At 38.8% G+C, this 14081-nt stretch overlaps 1 long non-coding RNA gene across 2 annotated transcripts; it reads left to right on the top strand.

Moving 5' to 3' along the window:
• The first annotated feature begins 2332 nt into the window (after window positions 1-2332).
• LOC104099473 (uncharacterized) lies at window positions 2333-13256 on the top strand. 2 transcript variants are annotated; one of them, XR_011409617.1, is made up of 2 exons: window positions 2333-2992; window positions 12930-13256. It is a non-coding gene; the product is annotated as an uncharacterized lncRNA (long non-coding RNA). The 2 variants fall into 2 exon arrangements; XR_687022.4 differs by lacking the exon at window positions 12930-13256 and adding an exon at window positions 4513-5636.
• The last annotated feature ends 825 nt before the right edge of the window (window positions 13257-14081 follow it).

The raw sequence follows: 14081 nt of genomic DNA on the forward strand, positions 1-14081 counted from the left end.
GTTACGAGATTTCTCGTCAAATATCAAGCTTTTGTACACTCTAAGAAAACAGAAGTTGTTTACATGATTAATCGACTATATCACGAAAACATATTTAAGGATTTAAAGAAATTCTTTTTTCTAAAAACAAATTGAAGGGCTGGCCCACCCTAGCCCACGGGCTTCTTAGACTGGGTTGGGCTGGCCATTTTAAGGCCCATTCATATGGCGAACTGGCCCGTTCTAGCCCATCAAATTTAAAAGCTCACGAGGCTTAGGCTGGACTGGGCTGAGTCGACCCGTTTTGATAGCTTTATCTCTAATCTTATCTTTTTTTTTTTCGTCTTGGTGTATCGGGTAAAATTGCTTATATCAAATGATCGAATGATAGGGCGACACGTGGAACTGCAGACAGGCAGAAGATGAATCGAGTAACAATCGGTACCGGGAACGACAGCTGCCGTTGAACCCCGAAGGGAGCACAATCAACGTGAGAAGATCTAATATTTACTTTCAGAAAGCATTTAATGAAAAATATTTCCTGGCATTAAATAGGCAGTCACTTAAGAGAATATTTGCATTCATAGCATACCATTACATATTCATCAATGGCCCCCTTTATTACCATTGAAGAGGGGCACAATTTTAGGATCTTGTTTCCCTAGGTCTGGATATAATTATTAGGCTCAACAGCCATTGTAAGGCAAGAAATGTCACGATCCAAATTTCTCCTACGTATGACGTCGTGACGGCACCTAGTCCCTACGACTAGGTAAGTCTAACATTGCAGAATAATGAAATAAAAATGTAAATTTAACAACTAGTTGTTCAAAAATATACAGTAATCCCAAATCCCGGAACATCGTGAATCACAAACTACAGAAGGAAAGTCTAGTGTCTCTATACATCAGAGTCTAACAAAAGAAAAATACAGAAGATAATGGATATGTGAAAGAGTAGAAGGGGACTCCGAGGTCTGCGGATGCGGTAGATATACCTTGAAATCTCCAAAACTGTCCCGTCTCACTAATAATGCTGCTGATAAGGAGCACCTGGATCTGCACACGAAAACAAATATGTGCAGAGAGTAGCATGAGTACACCACAATCGGTACTCACTAAGTGCCAAGCCTAACCTCGATCGGGTAGTGACGAGGTCAGGTCAGGGCCCTACTGGTATATATATAATAAAACAAGGTAGTATGAAATACCACAGTAAAATAAAGACTGAAATTTAACAGGAATAAAATCATAGAAGACAACAGCTCAATACACAGAGTTAACAATAGGGGATCTCCCGAGATACCGTCTCGTAGTCCCAAACGTAAATGTGCAGCGGGATCTCCCGGAATACCGTTCCGTAGTCCCAAAGTAAATTTGCAAGACAGGGGAATCTCCCGGAATACCGTTCCCTAATCCCAAAATAAATATGCAGTACAAGGGGGATCTCCCGGAATACCGTTCTGTAGTCCCAAAGTATATTTGCAGTACATGGGGGATCTCCCGAAATACCGTTCCGTAGTCCCAAAGTAAATATGCAGTCAAGGGGATCTCCCGGAATACCGTTCTGTAGTCTCAAAGTAAATTTGCAGTACATGGGGGATCTCCCGGAATACCGTTCCGTCTTAAAAAGTTGACCCGTGTCCACGTCTCAAAATCGGGTAAAAGTCATAGAATACGAACACCCATTCACTCACGAGTTCACTCGTACCAAAATTATCCCAACGGAGCTAACAGAACCGACGAAACTCCATTCCGGAGTCATCTTCACACAGTTCCGACTATGGTCAAAATCCTAAGACTTAAGCTCCTGTTTTAGGGACTAAGTGTCCCAAAACACTCCGAAACCCAAAAACAAAACATCTCGGCAAGTCACATAAGCAGAAAAAGGTACGGGGAAAACAGTAAATAGGGGATCAGGGCTAATACACTCAAAACGACCGGCCGAGTCGTTACATCCTTCCTCTCTTAAAACAATCGTTCGTCCTCGAACGAGTATAGAGACATACCTGAAGTGGTGAATGTAAGCACCTAATTTTTGACCATATTTATATTTTTTTTATCAATTTTAGTATTTAAATAGTTTTAAGTTTAATCTTAGTATTTTAGCTTGTATTTCACCTTTTTATAGGTTTTATTTGATAAAATTGAAAATCACAAAAAAAAAAAAAAGATTTAATTTGGACTAGTTCTTCTAAAGTCTTGTTTTGTTCAAATGTCCAAGTCATGGCCCAAATTGGCCAAACATGAGCCAAAATAGCTTGATCCATCAGCCCTTTTAGAAATAAAGATGAAATTTTAGCCATTAAAACTCTTTCAATCCAAAGGCTGAGATTCATTTTCCCTCCCATATAAAATACACATTACACCCAAACCCTAACCTAATTTTGAAGCTTCATCTGCCGACCCTCCCTTTCCCTCAAGACCAAGCTCGCATCTCTCTTTCTCAAAAAATACGCCCAGCACCTCACCGTCCAGCAGCTGCCTGGACTCAGCCGCATCAAGAGACGAGAAATAAAAGTACTTGATCATCTCTCTCAAACACACACGCACATAGATAGAGAAACGGAGAGAGGACAGAAAATTGAGAGGAGAAAAGTTTATGAAAAATTATGGTTTAGTTTTAGTGTTCATCCTTCACTGATTTTTATTGGAAAAGAGAAGTACAAAAAAAAGAAGAAAAAGAACGGACCCTCCCCTCCCATAGACGAACCCTAGCAGCGACGCCTCACCTCTCCATCAACTCCGACCAGACCCTCCGATCCCATACCCAAAAACCTTGCTGCTTACTCTCACTCTTTCACTCACGTTTTTGAGCACACATACACACAAAAAAAGCACTTAGCAACAAACGAAAAAAAAAAAGAAAAAAAAATCGAAGTTCTGGTTTTAAAAGAGGCGATTTAGCCTCAAGCCACTGCTCGGTTCAACTGTTTATTGCCGGATTTATGCTGCTGAGCTCCAACCAGCTGTGTTCTCTTTATTTGGTTTAAATTTGGTCCTTGCACCATTGGGTATGTCCTCCCTAAACTTGGTACTTTTTCAGATTTGATTAATATGAAGGTTCATGTTTTGCTTTACTGATTATCTTTTAATTTATGTCTTTGGATTGATGAATGTGAGCATAATAGTTTAATAGTTCAATAATATTCTTTTCAAGTCTATTTGATGCTACAACATTTGGCTAAGTTCTGTTGGTTAGGTCTTCATTCGCTAAATACAAATTATACTTCATCTTACTCATGTTTCATATTTTAGTTTAAATATTTACTTTTAGTTGGGTGAGCACACTGTATCGATTTTAGATTCTGAAATTTGTTCGAAAGTTTCCTTTTCTAAAGATTTCATGAGTTGGGTTATATTCTATTGATTTGCTTATGGTATAGAAATATGCTAATTGTAATTTTGTGAGGAGCATTCACTACTCATGTCTTCGGATTGCCAATTTTAAGATGAGAATTAATTAAGTTAGGCCTTGCTAATACATTAGGTCATATAGCATGGATAAGAAGAATTTTAGTAAATCTTAGGCATAATTTTGAGTTGAAATTTTGATTAAGTGGGTTTAAAATCATTACTGTTGCTCATAAAAACTAGAGTGCATCACTGTCTTCCATAATAATTATTTATTCATAACTCACGTGTCCTCACAATAATCTCAAATTAGTTTAGGATAACATCTTTGAACATTCGTAATTGCTTTGGGCGTGCTTTAATCCATTATCGTGGTAATTTTATACGTTCGCGTGACGTAACTATGATCCCAAAATAAATCAAAGTACGCGTCTGCGCAACTTTGACCAAAAACAATCTTATATAATAAAATGCTATTAATTGTGTACACGTACGCATGACATGATTTTGGCATAATAAACAAAACGGATTCACACACGTGATTCGTTTCAAAGATAATTTTATATTTTAATAATTAAAAACGGATAGATAAAACATGGGAACCAATAAAACACATGTTATCCAAAATTAATTCAAGTCAAGTTGCAGTTAATAAAGCGACTGTGCTAGAACCACGAAACTCGGGGACTGCCTTACACCTTCTCCTCGGTCAACAGAATTTCTTACCCGGACTTTATTTTCGCAGACCAATAATAATAGAGTCAAACCTTCATTTGACTAGGGATTCAAATAAAAGGTGACTTGGAACACCCAAAAATCAATTTCAAGTGGCGACTCTGTAAATAAAATAATCTCTACTCAAATTTGTCACTTTGATTGGAAAAACGCTTTAACCCACAATCCATAACACACATCATTTGAGGGGGTAAAAAGGAGAGTGACAGCTATGGCGACTCTGCTGGGGAATCTCAAGAATTCGAGCTTGTACATTGACTTTATTTGGCTTTATTAATTTTTGTATATAATGTGATTTATTTGGGCATAATGTGCTATTTGTCCGCTTTTTACCACTTTGATATTATTGAATTATACATATAAATTGTCTTCTCTTGCACCTTTCTAAGTCTTCTTGAATTAAAATTGGGCATTTGCTTGACATAACCCGCTTTCTTTGAGATAGCCGAGGTGCTTGTCACCCGGTGAAGAATTTTAGTTACACATATTTTAGGCGGGGAGCACCATCAGCTAAGCTGAAAAGCAATGCTACCGGTATCAGACTCAAGATCAAGTTTCAGAAGACTTAGAGATAGGAACCTTGTAACTCACAGCTGATAGGCTTGTTTAGTTTTTTTTCATTTTAATTATGGTGTAATAAGGAGTTCAGCAAGCAGCAATAAAAGTGAAATCACAGTTTCCCGATAATCTCAGCTACCACAACTCCTTGAACTACACGCGACCTGATTCCTTATAACCCGGGATATGTAGGCTGCCCAAACCAGGACTCGGTTGTACTATTTTCTCTTATCTCTTCCCTTTTGAATAACGGTATGACCAAAAATTAGTCATATCGCTCATCTTTTCTTTGTATGAAAACTCTACGTGTTTCCAAGCAAAGAGGCGCATGTTGTGAGCACTTAATTTTTGATCATGTTTGAATTTTTCCCACTCATCTCACCAATACCTCACTTCTCACTCCACTTTCCCTTGCTCCCCAATTTTTGTCCCCCCTCCCCTCCCCCACCACTCTTTATTCCCACTCCACTTTCTATTGTCCCCCATGCTTGTCCCCCATTCACCTCCCTCTCTTACAAAAACACATCATCTCCACAATCCCAGAGGAGAAGAAGAACGGATCATCTCTCTTTACAAAAAACCATAGCCGCCACCCTCTCATTCTTCACACCCTCCAATCCGCCTACACTCCTCACACTCGCCTCTCTCAACTCACTCATATAGACACACTCTAACACACTTAGCCATCATCCTTTACACTCTAAAGAAAAACACAACATCAGAGAGAAACAAAATAGTAGCTAAAATAGCTTTCAGTTTTCCCTTTGTACGTTCCAAAAATGAAACGAGTCCCCTTTGGTGTTTAGCTTCTATTTTTTGTCTGTTGGCTCAAGCATTATCTGGGTTGTTGGAGTTTTTGATATTTGGTGCTGCTGGGGTATTTGATTTGAATTGTTCTGCTGGCTTCTCATCGTTATTGCTCTAGCATTTCAACATTTAGGTATTTCTTCTTCTGTTGTAGCTTTTGAATTGTTTCATATGAATGAAGAATGTATGGTTTTTGAGTCTTTATTTGAAATTATTCAACAGTCTTGATTCATCCTTGCTTGTCATATATGAACAATTTGAGCTATGATAGTAAATATTGATGACTGAAGCAAGAAGTACGTATATAGTTGAGTTCATACTTGTCAAGTTTTTAGTGTAGTTGCAGCAGTCCCTATTAAGGAAAGAATTGATTTTACTTCATTAAAAATCTTGGTAAAAATCTTCTATGATTGAACTTTACTTGAATATTTCCATATATGGTTTATTGTTTCCTCGTAAGGTTTATGTATACAAGGTTTGGTGGAAGTTGATACATTTCATGTTTACGGGCATAATTAGCTTAAATATATTGTGAAGTGCTTTGTAAGAATCTACTGCCTAAATTCTTGTCATGGAAATAATTTGTTCATATCTTCCTGTATGCATGTTTAGGCTAGTTTATTTTATATTAATAGGTTACTTCTTTTTAAATGCTTATTATTAGTTATAAAAATATGATTTTTGTCTTTAATCAACCATCAATGGCCAGTAAGGGATAGCAATTGGAATTTGAACTAGTGCTGGAATTTAGAAAAATATAAAGGGACATGTGCCTCAAATAGTCTATTTTGGTGGTTATCAATTAAAGAAGAGAGTTGGGCCAAGTAAATTTCAGCAGCTGCCCATTTTCTTTTAGTAACAAAGTTGGCCCATTTTTAATGAATCAAAAGTGTGACCCAATGCCATTATACAAATCTCCAAAGCAGCACATTCTTTAAATTCAAAAAGGTTGGCCCAAGTTTAATACCATGGTTCACATAATTACTTTTCGATAGAAAAAATAAATTTGTTCTGTAATTAGAATAACTCATTAACTTAATCACCTTAATAATTAATTTAAGTGCTAGGCAACTAGTAGGCGCCCTTTTTAACCCTTTTTTATTCACGAACTCGCTTGCGTAGCGTGATGTTTAACTTGCATTAAATTAGTTCAATAATCTCATACCATACCCATTAGTTTTAGTTAAATTTTTTAATTTAATTAATCCTTTGCTAAAATTGCGGATTCGCTTGCGTAGCGCGATAGTTGAATTTTTAAATAATTTTTAAGAATTAATTTTCTCAAATGTAGTATTTTCTTTAAAGTATTACAAATAATTGATTGTCATAATTTCGGATTTGCTTGCGAGGCGCAATGATGATAAGTTAATTAATTTTGTTATTCGATCAGGCATTCGCCTGCGTAGTGTGGTTATGTCAACATAGTTTATCCAAAAAGCGATTAGGTAAACTATGAAAATCATATAAATCACAGTTTGCCCAAAATTAATTCAAGCCAAGTTTTAAGTCAATAAAGCGAACGTGCTAGAACCACGAGACTCGGGGAATGCCTTACACCTTCCAGATCAACAAAATTTCTTATCCGAACTTCATTTTCGCAGATCAATAATAAAAGAGTCAACCTTCCTTTGACTAGGGATTCAAATAAAAGGTGACTTGGAACACCGAAAAATCAATTCTAAATGGCGACTTTGTAAATAAAATAATCTCTCTTCAAATTTGTCAATTTAATTGGAAGAACTCTTTAACCCACAATCAATAACATATTTATCATTTCGGGGGGTATAAAATGAGTGTGATAGCTATGTCGACTCTGCTGGGGAATCTCAAGAATTCGAGCTTTTACATTGACTTTATTTGGCTTTATTAATTTTTATATATATTGTAATTTATTTGGGCTTAATGTGTTATTTGCCCGCTTTTTACCACTTTGATATTGTTGAATTATACATATAAATTGTCTTCTCTCGCACCCCTCTAAGTCTTCTTGGATTTAAATTGGTATTTGCTTGACATAACTTACTTTCTTTGAGATAGCCGAGGTGCTTGTCACCCGGTGAAGGATTTTAGTCATACATATTTTAGGCGGGGAGCACCACCAGCTAAGCCGAAAAGCAATGCTACCGGTACACTGACGCTCCTCGGCTCGAGTTGTCCGCTCGAGTAAGCCAGTCTAGATACCTTCTCCACAAGGATTTAAACCTAGAAGAACAAACCTCATGCCGGATCCCTAGTAGGTACGTTTGTTTGCATCACGTGCATCTGATTTTGGGAACTCAACATAGGGGTTGGGTCTGCCTAGGATAGGTGTACCCAATTCAAAAGACAATCCTGATGCATTTAAGGTGTTACTTGTGCACTTATTTGTTTCGGCTTTGCATGTTGACCATCTTCTAGAATAGGGAAAGAAAATCAAGAAAAACCAAGAGTGAGGAAAGAGAAACTTACCCGGTTATGAAAAATTCAAGTATTTGAAAAATTCTGAAACTCTACCGAAATTTTGAAAAAAAAAAGAAGAAGAGTCATTTAAAAAATAAGCCAAATATTTTTTTTAAAAAAAACCAAAAAAAATATATTTAAAAAATCATGTTTTTCTGTTATGTCAACACCGACCGAGCTACGCGGGTCTGATTCTCACTAGATGTGAGATACGTAGGCAAACCTCATCGGTTCCGGCCCCCAATTTTCAAAAATCTAAAAACATATTTTTCTTTACTTCCCTTTTTAGAAGTCTTTTTTTGAGACGTCAAATCAAAAAAATATTTCTTCCATTTAAAAAAAAAAAAAAATCTTCTCCCAAAATTAAAAAAAAAATTAAAATCCAAAAAAATATTTTCTTTTTTAAAAAGTTTTTCTTTCGAAGATTCCAAAAAAAATCAAAATAAAAAAAAATTCTTTCTTTAGAACTTTTCTTTTAACAAAAAACAAATTCCAAAAATAAATCTAAAATATTTTTCTTGTTAGGAGTTTTATGGGATTATTTGTATATGAGTAAAAAAAAAAGTTAGTTTATTTACTTTATTTCTGATTTTTACCGAACTACGCGGGTCTGATTCTCACCGGATATGAGATACGTAGGCAAACCTCATCGGTTCCGACCCCCAATTTTCAAAAATCCAAAAATATTTTCCTTTAATTCCTTCTTTAGAAGTCTTTCCTTAGAAAATCCCAAATAAAAAAAATTTAAAACCAAAATTTTTTTCTTTCTTTTTAGAAGTTTTTCATTCGAAAAAGAAAATCAAATTTAGAAGTGTTTCTTCGGAAAAAATAAAATAAAAAATAAAAAAATTTTAAAAAATATTTTCTTTTTTCTTTAGAAGTCTTTCTTTCGAAAATTAAAAAAAAATCAAAATCTAAAAAAAAGAGTTACTTTGTTCCTAATCTTTCCTGAACTACGCAAAATCTGATTCATGCGGCGTCATGATACGTAGGCAATCCCCATCGGATTCGATCATACCGATTAAATAAACCGAGTGGAAAAAAAAAGAAAAAAAAAGAGTGACAAAAAATAACAAAGAAAACAAAGAGCGAAAAAAAAGCAAGAGTGAAAGATCCAAAAAGAGAACTCTGTGTCCAGCTTGACCAAGAAACAACAGAAAATTTCAGTGAATATGCTGTCAAATGACACGAGCAAGCCGCCAAGGTAAAGCCTCTAATGGACGAAGCATAATTGGTTATGGTCTTCCTAGAGGCCCAAGAGGCGGACTACTTTCATAATATGATGTCCGCTATGGGTAATCCGTTCGCCGAGGCTATCAAAATTGGGGAGAGGGTCGAAAATAGTTTAAAAACGGGCAAAATCTTGAGCCATGCTACCTTTAAGGCCATATCACAGACCTATCAGAATGGTTCGAGGGGTTTTGATGAACAGAAACGGGAGAGAAGAGGGAGCCATGATGACTTCTAGCATGAGGTGGGCCCGCTGGTCATTCAACCATTCATATATGCTTCCTAAGGTCCTACAACACTATTATCTCCATCAAGATGCTGCTTATACCGTGGCACCGCTTCCCTATGCAGTGATAAACGTGCAACCTTACACGCGGCCACAGTATTTTACATAAAACCGAGCTCCACCTCCCAGAAATGGCCGTCCTTACCAAGTTTCATATAATCCCAACCAAATGTTCCCCAATACAATCCTCGCCCAAGAGAGCCCCTCAGAAGAAATCAGTACACCCATATTGGTGAATCATATTCAAATTTGTTTCAAAAGCTAATCGGTCTAGGTGTGCTGCACTTAGTGGTCCCGAACAGGGCAAACCTCGAGTCCCCCTCGCACCAAGCTGATGTTAGATGTGAATACCACTCTAGAGCAATGAGACATGATACTGAGGACTGTTGGACCCTCAAGAGGGCAGTTGAAGACTTGATTGAAGCCGAAAGAATCGTTCTTCAGGACGAAGAGGCTCTTGATGTGACGAACAATCTGTTGCCTGCTTACAACACTGGGCCAATCATTGGAATGATCTGTGATGATGAGGAATTTGATCCGGCACTGAAGGCCATGGTAACCATTGCCGAGACAGAAGAACAGCGAAAAAACGATCGCCAAACCCGAAAGTTCCCTGTTAGACGGGAGTCTTGGTAGCCGGTCTTGCTATCCTTTCTGCGTCTGGATTATTTCAGGGTGTAATCCGGATGTTTTACTTTACTGTCTTACTTTCTGATGTAAACCCTTCTATCTTTAAAATTTTTTTAAAAATCAAATAAAATTAATATTTCATTATCGAGGAATGTCTCTTTTCTTAATCTTGTCACTTTTCTTATTCTCTTTTCAATTCTGTTAATGCAGATTTTAATGACATGACATGCTTACGAACTTCATGCCCAGATCCTAAAAATGCTCTTAGGCCCCAAATTAATGAATCAAGAAAATGAATGTTTTGAAGAAAAGGCTTGTAAGAAAATAAATAGAAAATTGGAACAAAGTTGAGATTCCCTCTCTTCGGATCATTGTTGAAGCCGAGATCGAGGATGATGAATGGTCCAAGACCCGGTTGGAACAGTTGTGTAACAACCCGGTCGGTCGTTTCGAGAGTTATAAGCCCCTTTTTCCCCATTTCTACTTCTTTTTGTGTTATTCAGCTATATTATGTTATATCGGGTTAGTTGGTTCGGGACCAAAGTGGTTTCAGAGTGAATTGAGACACTTAGTCTCTTAAGTAGAAACTTAAGTTGGAAAAGTCAATCGGATATTGACCTATGTGTAAACGATGTCGGACTTGAATTATGATGGTTCCGTTAGCTCCGTTAGGTGATTTTGGACTTAGGAGTGCGTCCAGAATGTGATTTGGAGGTCCGTGGTAGAATTAGGCTTGAATTGGCGCAATTGGAAATTTGGCGATTTCGGTCGGAATGGAATTTCGAAAGTTGGAGTAGGTTCGTAGTGTCATTTGTGATGTGTGTGCAAAATTTGAGGTCATTCGGACGTGGTTTGGTTGGTTTCGGCATCGGTTGCCGAATTTGGAAATTTAGAAGTTCTTGGGCTTGAATCTGAGGGTAATTTGGTATTTGGATGTTGTTTTGAGTGATTCAAAGGTTCGACTAAGTTTGTATGTTAATATATGACTTGTTGGTAGTTTTGGCTGAGGTCCCAAAAGGCCTCGGGGTGATTCCGGGTGGTTAACGGATTTGTCGAAGTTGGACTTTGTAGCTGGAGCTACTGCTTCTGCTATTTCCACACCAGCGGAAGAAAGGGTTGCATGTGCGAGGCCGCTAGTGCGCGTGGGGAGTGCACAGGTGCGGTAGGCACTGGGCCAAGGCTGGGAACGCAGGAGTGAAGAATTGGCCGCATGTGCGAGCCCGCAGGTGCGAGGCCTTGAGCGCAGATGCGGAGATGAGGAGTTTGGGCTGGTTTAGCAGATGCGCCCTTGGGATCGCAGATGCGAGTCCGCAGGTGCGAGGAAGGAGTCTGCAGGTGCGGAAGCTGGGTGATTAAGTGAGTTGCGCAGGTGCGGTCGTGCGGGTGCGAGAAAATGGCCGCAGGTGCGAAAAACCTGGGCAGAAACCATAAATTGAACCCTTCGCGAATTTGGTTCATTTCCACCATTTCTATTCGGTTTTTGGAGCTTTTGGGAGAGATTTGAAGAGGCAATCAAGGGGATTTCGTTGAGGTAAGTTACTTGAGCCCTAATACTTGTATATATGGTGATTTTTTCGTTGTTTAATCATGGTAATTAGTGAGGATGAGGGGTTAGGGCTTGGAATTTTTGGAGAGTAATTTAAGGATTTGAAGGACCAAACGATGTCGGATTTTGATGAATTTGGTATGGTTAGACTCGTGAGTGAATGGGCTTTCTAGTTTTGTAAATTTTGTCAGATTTCGAGACATGGGCTCGGGTTTGAGCCAATTTCGGGCTTTGGTCTAATTTTGTAATTTTTCTTGTGGAATTCATTCTATTAGCGCATATTGTGAATAGATTCAGAGCATTTGGAGACCTAGTCTAGAGGCAAGATCATTGCGGGTTAAAGATTTGACCGGTTTGAGGTAAGTAACGATTGTAAATCTGGTCCTGAGGGTATGAAACCCCAGATTTTGTATCATTCTACTATTTTTAGTGGTGACGAACGTGTGGGCGTGCACTGTTGGGGATTTGTGACTTGGTCCATCTCGTAGCAACTGTAAAGTTGCATACTTTGTTAAAACCATATGATACTTATATATTTTAGAAAGGATTTCTATAAATTGGGCTGAATTCCATGTTTGGGCCTTGCGCCAATGCTGTTTGGACCCTTAGTGGTAGTTTCTTACCATCCTCTCATTATTTTCGATTGAAAATCTATACTCAGTCATTTTTATACTTGTTTACCGCATAACTCAATTTTGTGGCTCTATTTTGATGCATATAAATGTTTTGGGCCGAATGCCCTGTTTTACTGAAATGCCCGAGTGGCTTGAGAGTTTTATGACTGAGTGAGGCCGATGGCTTGATTTGTGAGGATGAGTGTAGATCGGGGCTGCCTGCCTGCAACATACTTTATTATTATAGCACGTGAGTTTTTCGTGCAGCACGTGAGTTGTCCGTGCAGATTATAACGCTTGGGCTGAAGGAGCCCCTCTGGAGTCTGTACACACCCTAGTGAGCGCAGATACCTACTGAGTGCGAGTGTCGAGCGCTGAGTGACTGTGATGTATGAGTGATTGTGAGGTATGCCCGAGTGGCAAGAGTGATTGTGAGGTTTGCCCGAGGGGCTGTATACGAGTGATGTTTTGCCCGAGGGGTTATTTATGATTTCATCATTTTGCTCACCTTTGCATTGAGCCTTTGTTTGAAAAAATGTTGGAAAAATATCTTTAAATAATTTTTACTGAAACCGGGTTTAAACGAGATGATTTGATTCAAACACTGATTTTTAAAGCATGTTGTACTTTACTGAGATTTCATGATGTGAACGTTATATGTTTTATTGCTCGTCAGTACTGCTCAGTCTTTATTTATTGTTTTTACTTACTGAGTTGGCGTACTTACGTTACTCCCTGCACATTGTGTGCAGATTCAGGTGTAGCTGGACACAGTAGCGGTTATTAAGTGTTCTAGTTGCAGATTTTCTTGGAGATAGCAAGGTAGTTGTTTGGCGATCATAGCCCCTGTTCTTCTCCCTCTTATCTTCCTCTAGTTGTATTTAGCTATTTTCTAGGCTGAGTTAGCCTTGATATTGTTAGACAGATTGTAGTAGATGCTCATGACTAGTGATACCCCGATGTCGGGCTTTTCTTTTTCGCACTTCTGTTTTCTTTGATTTGAACTCCTTAAATGAAGGTTTTATGTTAACTAGTATTGAAATTATCTTTGAAATGAAAAATATTGGTTTGTTTTGAAATGAGTCGGCTTGCCTAGTTCCACGATAGGCGCCATTACGACATATTAGGTTTTTGGGTTGTGACAGATTTGTATCAGAGCCTAAGTTACATATGTCTCATGAGTCATGAGCGGGTTTAGTAGAGTATTGCGGATCGGTACGGAGACGTCTGTACTTATCTTCGAGAGGCTGCAGAACCTTTAGGAAACTCCACATTCTTGAATTCTTGTCGTGCGAATCTGTTGATTCTAGTAACTAAACATCTGTTGTTTCATTCTCTCATAGATGGTGAGGACTCGTACTACCGGTCAGGAGGGCCAGCCACCAGTACCACCAGCCAGGGCCGCGAGAGGCCGAGGCCGCTGTAGAGGCCATGATAGGGGCAGAGGTGGAGCCCGTACAACAGCTGGGGCAGTACCTGCAGATCCACCTGTTGTTCCAGATCAGGACCAGGTTCCAGATGTTGATGCACCAGCTCAGGCACCACCTGTGCCTATTGTGATTCCAGGCCTTCAGGAGGCCCTAGTTTAGATTCTAACTGCGTGTACTGGCCTTGCTTAGGCGGTTTCTATTTCAACGACCGCAACCACTTCTCAGGCCAGAGGAGGCACTCACGTCGCTCGCACACCCGAGCAGGTTATTCAGGGACTTCAGACACCAGAGGCACCACCAGCCCAGCCGGTTGCTGTTGCTCAGGATTATGTGGTTCTTGCTATGTCTGAGGATGATCAGTGTAGGTTGGAGAGGTTTGGGAGACTTCAGCCACCACCTTTCAGTGGCACAGAGAGAGAGGATGCTCAAGACTTTTTGGACACGTGTTAGAGGATACTCCGTACTGCTGGTATT

Source organism: Nicotiana tomentosiformis, chromosome 7 (genome assembly GCF_000390325.3).
Source record: "Nicotiana tomentosiformis chromosome 7, ASM39032v3, whole genome shotgun sequence".
In the NCBI taxonomy this organism is placed as follows: domain Eukaryota; kingdom Viridiplantae; phylum Streptophyta; class Magnoliopsida; order Solanales; family Solanaceae; genus Nicotiana; species Nicotiana tomentosiformis.